We start from the raw sequence: 18898 nt of genomic DNA, 5'->3' as shown, positions 1-18898 counted from the left end.
GTGGTGGCTAACTGCTGAATTCATATGATTAGCAAAGTGTACATTGAATATTTTGCTTTTGTGTGTGTGTATGCATGATTAATCAGTGCTAACAAGTTGGAAATGGGCTAAATCAGTGCAAATGGAATTGCTGCCCATTTTTGAGTGAGTGTACAGGAGAACTGTCAGGTTTACCCACACATTATATATATAGTCCCCGTTTCACCAAACTTCATATACTGCATCAGGTTTCCAGTAAGCCTCCTTACTCCAAAAGAGCAATAAAACCCTACAGCAGATACCCAACTAGGACTCAACTAGAGAGAGACTGGCAAAACAGAAACATCTGTACAGTATTTGTAAGCCTTCCTTTGTCAAAGCAACACAAGAAATAGGCACTTTTTTAACTAAAGGTTCATGTTTCATTGTTCCTGCTGTTGGATGCACAGTAATGCACAGCTTTTTAATAATACATGCACACTAATAAGACAGACTTCAGTAACCCTTGTACTAGTTTCATCCTGGTTCGCATTCATCAGAATAGCATAAGTGGAGAGTCTGTCCATGCTCTGAAACACTCCTCTTATAAATGGCTAATGTATCTTTACCTGTGGGTCATTACCAAGTAAGGGTCATACAATTGATCAAGTAGATTTCCAAACAGAGGCACAAATGTCCAAACCAGAGAAACCACTGCAAAACAGAAACATCTAAATATTCTGACCTCCCTTTACTGAGGCATCATGAAGGATGTGCAGATTATGCAAGTACACTGTTTAGCTGTCATCAGATGTCCCTTTATCTGAACATGTTGGTAGATGAGCAGCTTGTCAGTGGACTCTTCAGATGTTATGGATGTTCTTCGTGTTTCACTGTTGTAGTCATCACACTCAGGTTATCTGCCTGCAGGTAGCCCTCAGTCGGCCCGAATACCAGAGTCTTGGGATTTCTGCGTCGGATGCTGTCGCCTCTTCCATGATGTCAGGGGTATAAAGCATGCAGCCGATGCCATTACATCAGCTTTTCTTGCTGTACGGGAGCCCGAAGCAGTAGTTGTTCGCAAGTGCCGGTCTGCCGCTACCTGAAATTTTCATTTTTCAAGTTTCAAACCTGAAGTCTTCTAAAGTTAAGTACCCTGTTAGGGATCCTTTTTTCTTGCACTAACCAATGTCAGAAAAAGTTAATTGTCATGCCTGTGGAAAGCAAATACCTCACAGAGATTTGCACTCTTACTGTGTCACCTGTTTAGGCACTGACCACGACATTCCTCGCTGTAGGTTTTGTTCCCTGTTTAATGCCCGAACTATTCGTCGTCGGGCTATCTTTGTCTCTAAATTCTTTCACTCTCCGTTTCCAAAATGCCTTCAATAAGCCATCCGACTACCGATCTTCCAAAAAAATGTAAGGATAAAGACAGAGACAGACGGCATAGACCGGTACTCAGTGAGGTGCCTTTGCAGCCCCTGATACCCGCTTTTACAGATTCGCAGGCCTTTGCTGAGACCCATTTGGAGTCCGGTATGCCTCGAGATGCTTCTTCGACTATGGAACCTGCGGATGTTTCTACCTTGGATGGGTCCGGAGCCGCTATGCAGGCACTGGCTTCTGAGGGTGTATTCCAACCTTCCAATGTTCATATTAAACCGACGTCTTCGTTTTTGACTAAAACTCTTTCAGGCCCAGAGTTCGCACTACACCTAGAAAGCCGACGACTAAAGCACATGCTCAAACTCCCATGCCACAGAAACAAATGCTTAGAATGGCTGAAGACCTTATAACTTTAATTAGGGAAAGCCAGCCTTCCCTCGCTATAAGACAAAGGATTGATTTTCCTTCTGATTGTACAGATGGTGAGTCCGATGATTCTGATCCCTCTGATTACCAGGACATCCCCTTATCTACCTATGAGGATTCAGATGCAGAGGATTTCATTCCCTCTACCTCCCCTCCAGAGAACTTTTCTTTTGGTGAAATCTTACATACCTTAAGAGAGCATTTCTGCTGGTAATGCCAGGACTACCCACAGTCCAAAAAGAGACTCAGAGAATTTTTAGACTTGCCTCAGTACAGGCCTCTAGCTATACCCCCTGTCCTGGATATTGTAGATAATGATTTAATGGAATCCAGTCTTAATCCTGATACTTTACCACCAGCTCCTAGAAAATCTGACAGGTACTACAGAGTACCTGACTCACACAAATTTCTCTTTAAGAATCCCACTGCAGATCCAGAGATCATTTCCCAGGGACCTAAAGATATTAAGACTACTACAGCCAAAAACCCTACTCCTTCGAACAGGGATTATAGAGCTTTAGACACATGGGGTAATAAGGTATATACCTCTGCAACTCTTGCCATAATGGCTTTAAATTGCCAGTTTCTCATGTTGAAGTACCAGCAGCATATTATGGATCTAATTAAACAGAAAATGTTGTTGCTTCCAGATTGTGCTGACAATAAAGATTTACAAGAGTTTATGCATTCTGCAAACCAAGTTAGTAAACACACTTTGCAGTGTGGCTTTAATGCCTTAGAAACATCTTGCACAGTTGCTGTCAGTGGGTCTGTACTGAGAAGGCATGCTTGGCTGAAGGAACAAATCTTGCCAGACCATGTCAAAGCAAAATTACTAGATGCTCCATTAAACCAGGAACATTTGTTTGGCACAAAAGCAGAAGTTCTTAAAAAGATGGAGGAAAAAGCTAAATCTATGCAAACTGTTAACGATTTCTTACAGGTACAGCCACCTAGATTCAGTAGGCATTGACCTTCTAAAAACTGGTCCTTTCCAGTCCCTCTCAGGCCTTCTCAGCCAAAGCCCAGGGGCAACAGACCACCAAGACTACAGTCTCAGGGTATGCAGAGATCTAAGCAATGGAGTGCTCCCACCTCAAAAACAGGGAGTGGTAAGCCACCCCCTTATGAAAAAAGTTCACAATGACTTGTCTATCATCCTTCCTAGCCATGCCGAAGTCCTTGCACCCCTAGGAGGAAAACTTGCTCTGCATGCAAAAAATGGGATGTCCATTACTCAGGACCAATGGGTCCTAAGCATTGTATCTCAGGGATACAGATTCTACTTCCTCTCACTGCCAGCCCAAGCGGATTGCCAGACCTTCCTCCAAACCAGTGGGCAGAGGCTCAAAAGCAAGTACTTTCTCTTCTCAGTATCAGGGCTATTCAACCTGTTCCATTAGAGAAAAGGGGACAGGGTTTCTATTCCAGACTGTTCCTGGTGCCCAGAAAAGAGAGCTCATGGCGCCCTATCCTGGACCTGTCCATTTTCAACAACACCTCCCTGGTGGTCCCAAAATTCAAAATGCTTACACTACAACAGCTGCTTGCTATGCTAGCCAAGGACTGCTGGCAAATCACCCTAGACTTAAAAGAAGCTTATCTGCACATCCCCATAAGGGAATCTTGCAGGAAATATCTATGTTTCAGGGCAGGCGCTATGCACCATCAGTTCTCTGCACTTCCCTTTGGCTTATCTACTGCACCCAGGGTATTCACATAGTGCCTGGCTCCAGCCATTGCATACTGCAGGCAGAGAAATATTCAAAATTACCCATACTTGGACGATTGCCTGATTCAGGCGGACAGTCAGGAATTGCTGCTTCAGCACCTGGCATTTGTAAAGAGACTTCTAACTTCTCTGAGGTACACCATCAACGAAAAGAAATCACATCTGGTGCCCAGCCAAAAGATTGTATTCCTGGGAGCAAGCTTGAACTCATCTTCCCAGATGGCATTCTTCACTCCAGAAAAGCAAGTTCATTTGACAAACTACTTCAGACTAATGGCCACCAAAACCCAGCTGTCTGCAAAGAAAAATGCTGCAAGCCCTAGGGTTCATGGCCTCATGCATTCTACTAATTCCATATGCAATACTGCATATGAGGAAACTTCAGTGGTACTTAAAAAGTCTCTGTTGTCAATGCTCTCAGGACTTGGAAACACTGATCCCTGTCATTCCTTGTCTAAGGGAAGAGTTCCTTTGGTGGGGAGAGGCTTGCAACCACAATAAGGGACTTCCTTTCACTCAACCCCTCGCCACCCAAACCCTGACAACATATGCATCAGACTATGCATGGGGGACCCACATGGCAGGTAAATGCATTCAAGACAAATGGACCCCAGGACAAATTCACCTGCATATCAATCAAAACAAAATGAAAGCTGCACAGAATGCTCTGACAGCCTTCAAATACCTTATCCTTCCAGGACAACTCCTGATAAAGACAGACAACAACACAGTTATGTGGTACATAAACAAGCAGGGAGGAACTCATTCCTACCCATTCTGCAGGTTAGCCATGGCCCTGTGGAACACAGCCTTGAGCGACCAAGTGCACCTGCAAGCTCAATTCCTGCCAGGCAAACTAAATTCACTGGCAGACGACTTAAGCAGAAATCTACTGGACCCACACGAGTGAAAACTGGAACCCAACTCATTCAAACTTCTAATCAACAGGTGGGGGACAGCAGAGCTGGACCACTTTGCCTCCCCCTGAGACCATCAATTGAGCACATTTTGCACCAGAAATCCCCACAGCCAGGCATGGCTAGTGAATGCCCTACCCTTTACATGGGAAAACCTCTCAATTTATGCCTTTCCCCCCTCTGCCCCTCCTCTCAAAAGTACTACTCAAGATCAAGCAGGACAGACCAAGGACAATCCTTATTGCACCAGACTGGCCATGCCGGCACTGGTACTCACTCCTATGGAGTCTGACAGCAGTGCCACCCTGGCTGTCCCAGCTAAAGGGACATATTTTGCATCCTCAGCTGCAAACATTGAACCTTGCAGCCTGGCTTATTCCTTGAACACACCACCAACAACCCTCAGCAAACAGGTGCTGGATGTTATCCTTGAGGCCAGAAGGCCTAGTACTAGGAAATCCTATTCAGAAAAGTGGAAAAGATACTGTTCTTGGAGCCAGTCTCTAGGAAAGGACACTGCCGTGCCTTCCTTACCTCAAATTCTAGATTACCTAGCAGAGCTGCTCCACAAAGGCCTTTCCTTTTCATCAATTAAGATTCATGCTTTGCCCATGTCAGCTCATTAGAATACAGAGCCACCTCTCTTTTCTTACCCTTTGATTAAACAGTTCCTGAGAGGACGTAACAACTCACGACCCCCAAGGAGAGCTCCCACCCCTGCCTGGGACCTTAACTTTATACTAGAGAAACTCACGCTTCCCCCCTTTTGAATCTGCTGCTACAGCAGAGTTAAAATTCCTCTCTTGGAAAACAGCCTTACTTCCAGCCATAACTTTAACAAGAAGAGTTTCTGAGCTGCAAGCACTAATGGCTGTGGAACCCTTCCTTATTTTCCAGGCTGACAGTGCCGCCATCAGCACTAACCCATTATTTATATCCAAAGTGGTATCCAGTGGTGCTTTAAATCAATCCATCCATTTACCAACTTTTTTCCCTAATCATTAGAATAAAGGGGAGAGGATCCTGCACTCCTTGGACGTGCACACACAGCTCAAGTTCTACCTTGACAGGACTAAGCCTTTCAGAAAATCTGACCAGCTGCTTGTCAGCTTTGCTACAGGTGCAGAGGGCAAGGCCATTTCAAAGCAAACCAATTCCAAGTGGATAGCACTTTGCATCCATTTCTGCTACAAACACCATGGAAAACCTACCCGAAAGGTGATCAGACCTCATTCCACTAGGGCTACCTCAATTTCTGCAGCATTTTTCAGGGGAGTCCCTACCAGGGACATCCAGGAAGCTGCAACCTGGAGATATTCTTCATGTTTCACTGTTGCAGTCATTACATTTGGGTGATCTGCTTGCAGGTAGCCCTCAGTCGGCCTGATTATCAAAGTCTTAGGTCCTGCGTCAGTTGCTGTCTCATCTTCCATGACGTCAGGTAGTCAGGGGTATAAAGCATGCAGCCGATGCCATTACACCAGTCTTTCTTGCCGTGCGTTGCCCGAAGCAGAAGTTCGCAAGTGCCGATCGGCCGACTCCTGAAATTTTCATTTTCGAGTTTCAGATCTGAAGTCTTCAACTAAGCTAAGTACCCCATTGGGGATCCTTTTTCTTGCTCTAAACCAATGTCAGTAAAAGTTAACAATTGTATTTCTTGTGGAAAGCAAATACCTCATAAAGATTTTCATTCGTACTGCATTCCTTGCTTAGGCCCAGACCACAATGTACCTCGCTGTCAGTTTTGTGCTTTATTCATACCTTGAACTATTCGTCGTCGGAGGAAAAAGCTAAATCTATGCAAACTGTTAACGATTTCTTACAGGTACAGCCACCTAGATTCAGTAGGCATTGACCTTCTAAAAACTGGTCCTTTCCAGTCCCTCTCAGGCCTTCTCAGCCAAAGCCCAGGGGCAACAGACCACCAAGACTACAGTCTCAGGGTATGCAGAGATCTAAGCAATGGAGTGCTCCCACCTCAAAAACAGGGAGTGGTAAGCCACCCCCTTATGAAAAAAGTTCACAATGACTTGTCTGTCATCCTTCCTAGCCATGCCAAAGTCCTTGCACCCCTAGGAGGAAAACTTGCTCTGCATGCAAAAAATGGGATGTCCATTACCCAGGACCAATGGGTCCTAAGCATTGTATCTCAGGGATACAGATTCTACTTCCTCTCACTGCCAGCCCCAAGCGGATTGCCAGACCTTCCTCCAAACCAGTGGGCAGAGGCTCAAAAGCAAGTACTTTCTCTTCTCAGTATCAGGGCTATTCAACCTGTTCCATTAGAGAAAAGGGGACAGGGTTTCTATTCCAGACTGTTCCTGGTGCCCAGAAAAGAGAGCTCATGGTGCCCTATCCTGGACCTTGTCCATTTTCAACAACACCTCCCTGGTGGTCCCAAAATTCAAAATGCTTACACTACAACAGCTGCTTGCTATGCTAGCCAAGGACTGCTGGCAAATCACCCTAGACTTAAAAGAAGCTTATCTGCACATCCCCATAAGGGAATCTTGCAGGAAATATCTATGTTTCAGGGCAGGCTCTATGCACTATCAGTTCTGTGCACTTCCCTTTGGCTTATCTACTGCACCCAGGGTATTCACATAGTGCCTGGCTCCAGCCATTGCATACTTCAGGCAGAGAAATATTCAAAATTACCCATACTTGGACGATTGCCTGATTCAGGCGGACAGTCAGGAATTGCTGCTTCAGCACCTGGCATTTGTAAAGAGACTTCTAACTTCTCTGAGGTACACCATCAACGAAAAGAAATCACATCTGGTGCCCAGCCAAAAGATTGTATTCCTGGGAGCAAGCTTGAACTCATCTTCCCAGATGGCATTCTTCACTCCAGAAAAGCAAGTTCATTTGACAAACTACTTCAGACTAATGGCCACCAAAACCCAGCTGTCTGCAAAGAAAAATGCTGCAAGCCCTAGGGTTCATGGCCTCATGCATTCTACTAGTTCCATATGCAATACTGCATATGAGGAAACTTCAGTGGTACTTAAAAAGTCTCTGGTGTCAATGCTGTCAGGACTTGGAAACACTGATCCCTGTCATTCCTTGCCTAAGGGAAGAGTTCCTTTGGTGGGGAGAGGCTTGCAACCACAATAAGGGACTTCCTTTCACTCGACCCCTCGCCACCCAAACCCTGACAACAGATGCATCAGACTATGCGGGGGACCCACATGGCAGGCAAATGCATTCAAGACAAATGGACCCCAGGACAAATTCACCTGCATATCAATCAAAACAAAATGTTAGCTGCACAGAATGCTCTGACAGCCTTCAAATACCTTATCCTTCCAGGACAACTCCTGATAAAGACAGACAACAACACAGTTATGTGGTACATAAACAAGCAGGGAGGAACTCATTCCTACCCATTCTGCAGGTTAGCCATGGCCATGTGGAACACAGCCTTGAGCAACCAAGTGCACCTGCAAGCTCAATTCCTGCCAGGCAAACTAAATTCACTGGCAGACGACTTAAGCAGAAATCTACTGGACCCACACGAGTGAAAACTGGAACCCAACTCATTCAAACTTCTAATCAACAGGTGGGGGACAGCAGAGCTGGACCACTTTGCCTCCCCCTGAGACCATCAATTGAGCACATTTTGCACCAGAAATCCCCACAGCCAGGCATGGCTAGTGAATGCCCTACCCTTTACATGGGAAAACCTCTCAATTTATGCCTTTCCCCCCTCTGCCCCTCCTCTCAAAAGTACTACTCAAGATCAAGCAGGACAGACCAAGGACAATCCTTATTGCACCAGACTGGCCATGCCAGCACTGGTACTCACTCCTATGGAGTCTGACAGCAGTGCCACCCTGGCTGTCCCAGCTAAAGGGAGTGATTTTGCATCCTCAGCTGCAAACATTGAACCTTGCAGCCTGGCTTATTCCCTGAACACACCACCAACAACCCTCAGCAAGCAGGTGCTGGATGTTATCCTTGAGGCCAGAAGGCCTAGTACTAGGAAATCCTATTCAGAAAAGTGGAAAAGATACTGTTCTTGGAGCCAGTCTCTAGGAAAGGACACTGCCGTGCCTTCCTTACCTCAAATTCTAGATTACCTAGCAGAGCTGCTCCACAAAGGCCTTTCCTTTTCATCAATTAAGATTCATGCTTTGCCCATGTCAGCTCATTAGAATACGGAGACACCTCTCTTTTCTTACCCTTTGATCAAACAGTTCCTGAGAGGACATAACAACTCACGACCCCCAAGGAGAGCTCCCACCCCTGCCTGGGACCTTAACTTTGTACTAGAGAAATTCACGCTTCCCCCCTTTTGAATCTGCTGCTACAGCAGAGTTAAAATTCCTCTCTTGGAAAACAGCCTTACTTCCAGCCATAACTTTAACAAGAAGAGTTTCTGAGCTACAAGCACTAATGGCTGTGGAACCCTTCCTTATTTTCCAGGCTGACAGTGCCGCCATCAGCACTAACCCATTATTTATATCCAAAGTGGTATTCAGTGGTGCTTTAAACCAATCCATCCATTTACCAACTTTTTTCCCTAATCATTAGAATAAAGGGGAGGGGATCCTGCACTCCTTGGACGTGCACACACAGCTCAAGTTCTACCTTGACAGGACTAAGCCTTTCAGAAAATCTGACCAGCTGCTTGTCAGCTTTGCTACAGGTGCAGAGGGCAAGGCCATTTCAAAGCAAACCAATTCCAAGTGGATAGCACTTTGCATCCATTTCTGCTACAAACACCATGGAAAACCTACCTGAAAGGTGATCAGACCTCATTCCACTAGGGCTACCTCAATTTCTGCAGCATTTTTCAGGGGAGTCCCTACCAGGGACATCCAGGAAGCTGCAACCTGGAGATATTCTTCATATTTCACTGTTGCAGTCATTACATTTGGGTGATCTGCTTGCAGGTAGCCCTCAGTCGGCCTGATTATCAAAGTCTTAGGTCCTGCGTCAGTTGCTGTCTCATCTTCCATGACGTCAGGTAGTCAGGGGTATAAAGCATGCAGCCGATGCCATTACACCAGTCTTTCTTGCCGTGCGTTGCCCGAAGCAGAAGTTCGCAAGTGCCGATCGGCCGACTCCTGAAATTTTCATTTTCGAGTTTCAGATCTGAAGTCTTCAACTAACCAAGTACCCCATTGGGGATCCTTTTTTTTGCTCTAAACCAATGTCAGTAAAAGTTAACAATTGTATTTCTTGTGGAAAGCAAATACCTCATAAAGATTTTAATTCGTACTGCATTCCTTGCTTAGGCCCAGACCACAACGTACCTCGCTGTCAGTTTTGTGTTTTATTCAAACCTTGAACTATTCGTCGTCGGTTCATTTTCGCATCTAAATATTTTGGTACTCGGTTCAATTATCCAGAAATGGCTTCGGTAAGCCAACCGACTACCAACATTCCAAAAAAAATGCAAAGATAAGGGCGGAGACAGACCGTATAGGTCCAAAGCTGCTGATGACGCTTCTCCTAAGCTAGTCGCCAGTTCGCCGGTACTCAATGAGGTGCTTTCGCAGCCCATGATACCCGCTACTTCAGATTCGCAGGCCTCTACTGAGACCCATTCGGAGTTCAGTATGCCGCGAGATGCTTCTTTGACTGTGGAACCTGCGGATGTCTCTACCTTGGATGGGTCTGGAGCCGCTGTGCAGGCACCGGCTTCTGAGGGTGTATTCAGGACTACTGACTTGTATATTAAACCAACGCCATCTTTTTCTTCAAGGCCTAAAACTCGATCCATGCCTAGAAAACCGAAGCCCAGACTGCATGGTCAGGCCCCTTTGCCTAAAAAACAAATCATAAGAATGGCTGAAGACTTTATTACTCTAATCAGGGGAAGCCACCCTTCTCCCTCTAAGAGACCTAGAACTGATTTTCCTTCTGATTCTTTTGATCAGGATTCTGAAATTTCTGTTTTCTCTGCTGACCAGGATTCACCCTTATCTACCTATGAGGATTCTGATGCAGAGGACTCCATTCCCTCTGCTTCCCCTCCAGAGGATTTCTCTTTTGGTGAAACCTTGCATACTCTTAGGGAGGATTTCCACTGGGAAAGCCAGGATTTCTCTGACTCCAAAAAGAGGCTTAGGGAATTCTTACTCCTACCTCAACACCGGCCTTCAGCTATCCCTCCTACACTGGACATTGTAGTTGATGCCTTCTCAGAATCTAGCCTGGCCCCTGACTCTTTACCTCTGGCTCCCAGAAAACCTGTCAGGTATTACAGGGTACCTGACTCTCAAAAGTTCATTTTTAAGAATCCTACTGCGGATCCTAAGACCATTTCACAGGGACCCAAAGGTATTAAGGCTACTACTGCCAAAAACCCTGCCCCCTCTGATAGAAATTTCAAGGCCCTGGACAGATCGGGTAAGAAGGTATACATTTCTGCAACTTTGGCCATTAGGGCCTTAAACTGCCAGTTTCATATGTTAAAGTATCAGCAGCATATTTTTGGATTGCTTAAACAGAAAATGATGTTGATTCCTGACTGTGCTGAAAATAAAGAATTACAGGATTTAATGCATTCTGCTGAACAAGTTAGAAAACATACTTTGCAATGTGGTTTTGATTCATTAGAGGCATCTTGCAGGGCTGATGTCACTGGGTCTGTACTTGGAAGGCATGCTTGGCTTAAGGAGCAATCTTTGCCAGATCATGTTAAAGCTAAATTACTGGATGCTCCCTTAAACCAAGACCGACTGCTTAACAACAAAGTTGAAGAAGTACTTAAAAAAAGATGGAGGAAAAAGCTAAATCTATGCCAACTGTTAAAGATTTCCTACAAGTACAGCCTCCCAGATTTAGTAGGCACTGGCCTACTAAGAATGGGTCCTTTCCTGCCTCTTCCAGGCCTTCTCAGTCCAAACCCAGAAACAGCAGAACACCCAGGCTTCAATCCCAAGGTACTCACAGGCTTAAGCAGTGGGGGGCTCCCACTTCCAAAGCTGGGAGTAGTAAGACACCCCCCTGTGGTAAACTGTCACAATGACTTAACCTTAAACCTTCCAAGCCCTGCTCAACTGACTGTTACTTTAGGGGGAAAGATCGCTCTGCATGCAAAAAACTGGGAACTCATTACTCAAGACAAATGGGTTTTAATTATAGTTTCCCAAGGATACAGATTCCACTTCCACTCCTTACCAGCCCCAAAAGGTTGGCCAGACCTACCATAACAGAGGCTCAAAAGCAAGTTCTCTCTCTCTTCTAAGCATCAGGGCTATTCATCCTGTCCCAGAAGAAGAATGGGGGGGCAAGGTTTCTACTCAAGACTTTTCCTGGTACCCATAAAAGACAATTCCTGGTTTGCTATCCTAAAAACTTTTTTGGTAATCCCAAAATTCAAAATGCTAACTCTTCATCAGCTGCTTCCCATGCTAGGCAAAAATGCCTGGTTGGCAACACTGGATTTAAAGGAAGCCTACCTGCACATCCCAATAAGGGAATCTTGCAGAAGATACCTATGCTTCAGAGCAGGCTACATCAGTTCTCTGCATTGCCCTTTGGCTTATCTACTGCGCCCAGGGTATTCACAAAGTGCCTAGCTCCAGTCATTACATTTTGCAGGCAAAGAAATATTCAAATATACCCATACCTGGACGATTGTCTAATTCAGGCAGAAAGCCAGGACATGCTGCTAAATCGTCTGGCATTTGTAAAGAAATTACTAACTTCTCTGGGGTGCACCATAAACGAAAATAAATCACATCTAGTACCCTGCCAACAAATTGTATTCCTGGGAGCAAGCTTGAATACAACTTCCCACATGGCCTACCTCACGCCAGAGAAACAAGTTCATTTGACAGCCTACTTCAAACTACTGGCCACAAACACCCAGCTATCTGCAAGGAAAATACTGCAAGCCCTGGGGTTCATGGCCTCTTGCATTCTACAAATTCCATATGCAAGACTGCATATGAGGAAACTTCAATAGTATCTAAAAAGCCTATGGTGTCAACATTCTCATGACCTAGAATTGATAATTCCTGTCATACCTTGTCTAAAGACAGAGTTCCTTTGGTGGGCAGAGGCCTGCCACCAAAACAAGGGTTTTCATTCTACCCCCTGCTGCCCAAATCATAACAACAGATGCATCAAAATATGCATGGGGGGCTCACTTGGCAGGGCAATGCATTCAGGGCAAATAGAACCCAAGTCAAATTCACCTGCATATCAATCAAAAAGAAATGTTAGCTGTACAGAATACTCTGACAGCCTTCAAGGACCACATTCTTCCAGGGCAATTACTGGTAAATACTGACAACACCACTGTTATGTGGTACATAAACAAGCAGGGAGGAACCCACTCATACCCTCTTTGCAGACTAGCCATGGCTCTGTGGAACACAGCCTTGAGCTACTAAGTGCACCTACAAGCTCAATTTCTGCCAGGCAAGCTAAATACACTGGCATATATCCTAAGCAGAACTCTCATGGACCCACATGAGAGGAAACTAGAACCAAAGATATTCAACATTTTGAGAAACAGATGGGGGAGCCCAGAGATAGACCTGTTTGCCTCCCCTCAGAACTACCAATTGGATAAATTCTGCACAAGGACTCCACACAAACAAGCTTGGAAAGTGGATGCCCTGTCCTTCACCTGAAAAGTTTATGCCTTTCCCCCTCTGCCTGTCCTCTCCAAAGTACTACTAAAGATCAAACAGGACAAACCAAGGGCAGTAGTTATTGCACCAGACTGGCCAAACACTGGTACCCCCTCTTGCGCAGTGTGTTACTTCTGGAACCATGGCACCTGCCTCAGACCCCTGTCCTGCTGTCCCAGCAGGAGGGCCAGATTCTGCACCCACTGCTTCAAACCCTGAACCTTGCAGCCTGGCTAATTACATGATATCTCTGTTACCATCCCTCAGTAAGCAAGTGATGGATGTCATTCTGAAGGCAAGGAGGCCTAGTACTATGCTGAAAAATGAAAAAGATTCTGTTCCTGGAGCTAGACACAGGGGATGGACACAACTGTGCCCAATTTACTGCACAGTTTTCAATACTTAACTGAGATGCTTCACAAGGGTCTTTCCATTTCTTCCATCAAAATTCATGCCTTTGGCCATTTCAGCTCATTATAATACAGAGCCACCCCTCTTCTCTCATCCACTGCTGAAGCAATTCCTCAGAGGGGCCAAAAACTTAAGACCACCCAGGAGAGCCCCTACTCCAGCCTGGGACCTTACCTTTGTATTGGAAAAGCTCAGTCTACCTCCCTTTGAAACAGCTGCAAATGCAGAGTTGAAATTCCTTTCTTGGAAAACAACCTTCCTTCTAGCCATCACTTCAGCAAGAAGGGTGTCTGAATTACAGGCCCTCATGGCAGTGGAGCCTTTCATCATCTTTCTTGCAGACTGGGTGTCCCTCAGGACCAATCCCTCCTTTATGCCCAAGGTGGTATCCAGTGTGGTCCTTAATCAGTCCATTCATTTGCCAACCTTCTTTTCTAATCCAAAGAACAAAGGGGAATGAATACTGCACTCCTTGGATGTGCACAAACAACTTAGATTTTACTTGGACAGGACTAAGCCTCTCAGGAAATCTGAACAGCTGCTGGTTGCATTTGCTGCAGGGGAGGAGGGGAAGGCCATTTCAAAGCAAACCATTTCTAAGTGGGTAGGCCATTGCATTCATTTTTGCTATAAGCACCATGGAAAACCTACCCCACAAGGGATGAGACCACATTCAACCAGGGCTGCATCTACCTCTACAGCCTTTCTCAGAGGTGTCCCTACCAGGGACATCCTAGAAGCTGCTACCTGGAGTTCTGTACATACCTTCACCAAGCATTATCACTTGCCAATTTTTTTTCTAAATCCAGAGCTGGTTTTGCCACTGCAGTCTTGCAGGGCCTTATAGCTGGTCCTAATGCTATCTAATTGCCTCCTCCCTTCCTTAGCTTTGGGAATCTACCCAAATGTAATGACTGCAACAGTGCAACACGAAGAACATAGTACGGTTGTGTACACTTACCATAAATGTAGATGTTAGAGTGTATTCACTGTTGCAGTCCTGGTTACCCTCCCTCCAGCCCCCTGACTTCTATTGACTATATCTCTATTCTTGCTTACTATGCTTAAAGCTTTGTAGTGTATTTGCTTTTTGTTGGAGGTGTAACCTTGTATATAATTGCTTCCCATTATGGGGGCACCTGACATCTGGGGCAAGAAAAACTGATGTAATGGCGTCGGCTGCATGCTTTATACCCCTGACTACCTGACGTCATGGACGATGAGACAGCAACTGATGCAGGACCCAAGACACTGATAATCAGGCCAACTGAGGGCTACCTGCAAGCAGATAACCCAAATGTAGTGACTGCAACAGTGAATACACTCGAACATCTACATTTATGGTAAGTGTACACAACTGTACTTTCTGTATACATCTTCGTCAAGCATTACCACTTACCGGACTTTTCTACATCCAGAGCTGAATTTGACACAGCAGTCTTACAAGACCTGCTAGCCAGCCCTAATACTTCTTGTCTGCCTCCACCCTTACTCAGGTTTGGGAATCAACTCAAGTGTGATGACTGCCAACAGTGAAACATGAAGAACATAGTACAGTTGTGTACACTTACTATAAATGTAGATGTTCAAGTGTATTCACAGTTGCAGTCCTGGTTACTCTCCCTCCAGCCCCTGACTTTTCTAGACTTTCTACCTTTCCTCTTTTTGGCCATATCAAATCTTTTCAAAACTAACTTACACAAACTAGCAACCTCCTACAACAATATTGCCAGATTTGCTACATGTTCACCATATAAAACCCATCACTGTTTAAATCTCAAACAGTTAGGCTGGCTTGAACTCCAAAACCAGCTATTTCAGCAACTTACAATTACCCATAAAATTCTCTTTCACACCGATAGGACTCCTATTCTTAATAGCATTGACACTCATAGAAATCTTACTACCTTACGCTCAGCAAATAAAGTACAAGTAACCACCCAGAAATCCCTTAATAAAGCCAGGGACTCCCTCTTTTCTAATTCCGTGGGTAAGAGTTGGAACAAACTCCCCTGCAACTTACAATTACTTTCATCCTTGTCACTTTTCAAACACCAACTAAAACTACACCTTAAAGTACATTGGTTATGCCCATGTACCAACCCAGATTAACACCAACCTTCTAGCATACTTCCTTTCCCCCCCTGTATTTCCCACTAGGGTGCAAATATATGAAACTTACTGTTCACTTTTCTATTACCCCTCTCCTCCTCCTGATATTTTCTGTGTCATTGTCAGTACTTACGACACCTGTCTCATTTCACGCAAAGCCCTCCAAGCATAATAACTAGATAGAAACCTTCACCCCTGCCTCACTATTTTTGTCTATTGTCTAACTTTATACCTCTTGTATATACTTCTCATACTACCACTTAACCAACACCCTTATTTATCCTTCTCTTTTGTTTGTTCCTTCTATGCTAACCTAAACCTACTTTGAATTTAACTATTACTTACCATTTTGAATCTTTGCCGTTTGAAGCTATTTTATAACTAAATTAGACTATACTTTTTGCTGTAACTGCATTTTCCTTTAACATGCATTATCAATCTTCCACACAGAGAAGTTTCTTACGCTGTCTTATGTAATAATTTTACTGTTTTGATTTATTTTCATTTGTAGTCCTGTTATATATTAGCTTAACTTTGGAGCTTATCTCCCCGGGCCTCTACTGAAAATGGACATGTATCCAGTTAGACTAGCCCGGTCAACAATTGTAAAATTAAATAAATAAATAAAATAAAATATGGTATTTACTTTTTACTGGAGGTGTTCCACACCATGTAATTGCTTCCTATTTTGGGGGCTCCTGACATCTGGGACAAGAAAACTGATGTAATGGCGTCAGCTGCATGTTTTATACCCCTGAGGTCCTGATGACATGGAAGAGGTGACAGCATCCGATGCAGAAATCCCAAGACTCTGGTATTCGGGCCGACTGAGGGCAGGCAGATAACCCGAGTGTGATGACTGCAGCAGTGAATACACTCGGACATCTACATTTATGGTATGTGTACACAACTGTACTTTCCCTTTTGTGTCGGGAGATTTCCCTTAACTTTATTCAGTGTGTTGTACTCCCAAATCTGTCTTCAAAGCAGACTTAAGTGGGACAGACTTTGTCTTCTGCATTTGAAGAGGTGCCTGTTGTCTTAAAGTACTGTTTTCTGTAAAAAGGCACAAAACACAATAGATGAATAAAAAAAGATCCAACCACGAATGAAGGCAGAATGACCTTTATAGTAAAAAAGTACAAGCGCTTTCGTCTGGACAAGACTTCTTCAGATACAAAAAACACACAGGTGCTACAAAAATTTATAATGCCTCACAATACAGTCAATTAAGCTTTTAAAGAAACACACACATATAAAGGATATGCAGTTGTAAAATATAAGGTATACTAATACTAAATACATGAGACTAAAAAAACATTAACAAAAGTAAAAAAAACATTTGATTCTACAATATAATTCATGTTAAACCCTGGGTGCTTTTGCTAGTAGTACTGGTTTAATACTAATGTATTCATTTAGACCAGGAGCAATATGTGCCCTCAGCCTAAGTTGCCATTTAAGTTCTTTATTTAATAAAATATTTTTGCAATCTCCCCCTCTAACATTATCTCTAACAACCTCAATAATGCCAAATTTATAACCAGAAAAAGAAGCACATATCTCCAAATGTTTAAAAAGTGCACTACTTTCCTTGGCTGTCCTAATGTCGTATGTGTGTTCATATATTCTGTCTCTGAGTGCCCTCTCAGTTTTTCCAACGTAAAATGCAGGGCACCCACCACATATCGCCAAATAAACCAACATCTTGGTTCTGCAGTTACCCTTGCAGAATCGCACAAAACTATTGAGTCCATTCTTTAGTCTAATATTTGCATCACTGACAATGTAGGAACATTGGCTACAACTACCACAAGGAACAGTATTCTTACTGAAATGTTTTACGTTGGTATCAATGTACACAAAAACTTTTTTAAAATTCCTTCCAGTCTTCATTCGTGGTTGGATCTTTTTTTATTCATTTAAAGTACTGTTTTGTAGGACCCACCATACCTTTATTATTTTTTTTTTTACTGTTGTAAACATCAACAGTGATCGATTGTTTAAAGGAAAAGAGTGGTAGTGATCTTAAACTTTCTTTCCTCCAACTACTTTATTTAGTTGAGTACATTGATATTTTTTAATTAAAACTACTAAAGCATTCTTTTTTCTGCATTATCCTCATCTGGGCTACTAAAAATAAGTGCTCTGTCCACGCATAAAATTGTTAGGTGATACTGAAAGAAAAAGAAAAGTCACAAATCCAAGATGTGAGGTAAGTACTGTGGCTTTGAAGTTCTCTTATGTTTCATACTCCTGTACCACATCACCTGTAAGTAATGTAAAAAAAGGATGAAATGAAGTGTTATCTAATTTTTGATGATAAAATCACCCAGGTGACAACAGAGTCCTTGACCTTAGGTGCAGAAGAAATATTCTGGACCCTACAAACACCATAGAGTTTATATCATTTGATTATTTTCTTAAAAGTAGTTCACAGAGTACACAGAGTGTTTTTTCAAAATGCCCAAACCAGTGCCTTGAAACACCTTTGAAAGCTGCCATTTCAATGACACCAAGTACAGTTTTATTGTGGTTACCCTGAGATGCCTTTGGTGTAGACTTGGCAGATATTTTTGTTACATTGTCAACAAAGTTTGATGTAATTTATCAGGGTAGTCCTGTGTAGCTTTTGGGTCGCATGAGAATAACTTGCAGAGCAGGCTAGTTCTTTTTATCCAGTTCACTCAGGTCAGTTACATATGTCAGTTTTCACTGTTATAGTGGAGCTCCTATGCTTTGTATTCGTGACTCTGTCAGTAACACAGATAGTTATTCTTGAATATGAAGGAAGTGGGGGAGGAATTTTGGCAGGTGGTTCCCCCCCACCTTCCAGTTCATCATTCCTGAGGCAGCAGTGGTTGACTGACTACTCCACCTTCTTCCCCTTTGGACCCCCCATTGAAGAGTTGTTTATTGCAGGCTTCCAAGGTGCCATAGTGGACAAATATGTGGCCCCAGTAGCACAGTGTTTTGCATAAATCGAACCTCCCCATTCAGCATCTTGCCCACCTCTTCTCCCTATGGTGAATTCATTAAAGGAAGCTTAATGATTTCCATTGAAATTTTATGCATTGGCTCACTAAACCAACAAGATTGACCCCTCCAAGGATGTATATTTTTGTATTAGTTTCAGCAGCAACCAGTGCATAATAAATATCAAATTATGCTGAAAAATTCAAGTAAATTATGCCTACATAAGAGGCAGTAAGACTTTAATTACTGTGGAAAATAATTGTTCACTGCATCAACTCTGAGACTGTAGACTTGAAACCACATGTCCCATTTTGCTAGATAATGGCTGCAGGGAAATAGATTTACAGGTGTTCAGAAATGAAATTCATTTTTATGAGCTG

At 43.7% G+C, this 18898-nt stretch overlaps 1 protein-coding gene across 1 annotated transcript in view; it reads left to right on the top strand.

Annotated features, from left to right (window-relative positions):
• Nucleotides 1–18898, top strand: part of TAF1 (TATA-box binding protein associated factor 1) — a 2792652-nt gene that overhangs the window by 1317354 nt on the left and 1456400 nt on the right. The window lies entirely within an intron of this gene.

The sequence above is a fragment of the Protopterus annectens genome, chromosome 15.part0, assembly GCF_019279795.1.
Source record: "Protopterus annectens isolate FY-2018-M chromosome 15.part0, PAN1.0, whole genome shotgun sequence".
Classification (NCBI taxonomy): domain Eukaryota; kingdom Metazoa; phylum Chordata; order Ceratodontiformes; family Protopteridae; genus Protopterus; species Protopterus annectens.
The sequence above is the reverse complement of the archived record's forward strand: the minus strand, read 5'-3'. Positions and strand labels throughout refer to the sequence as shown.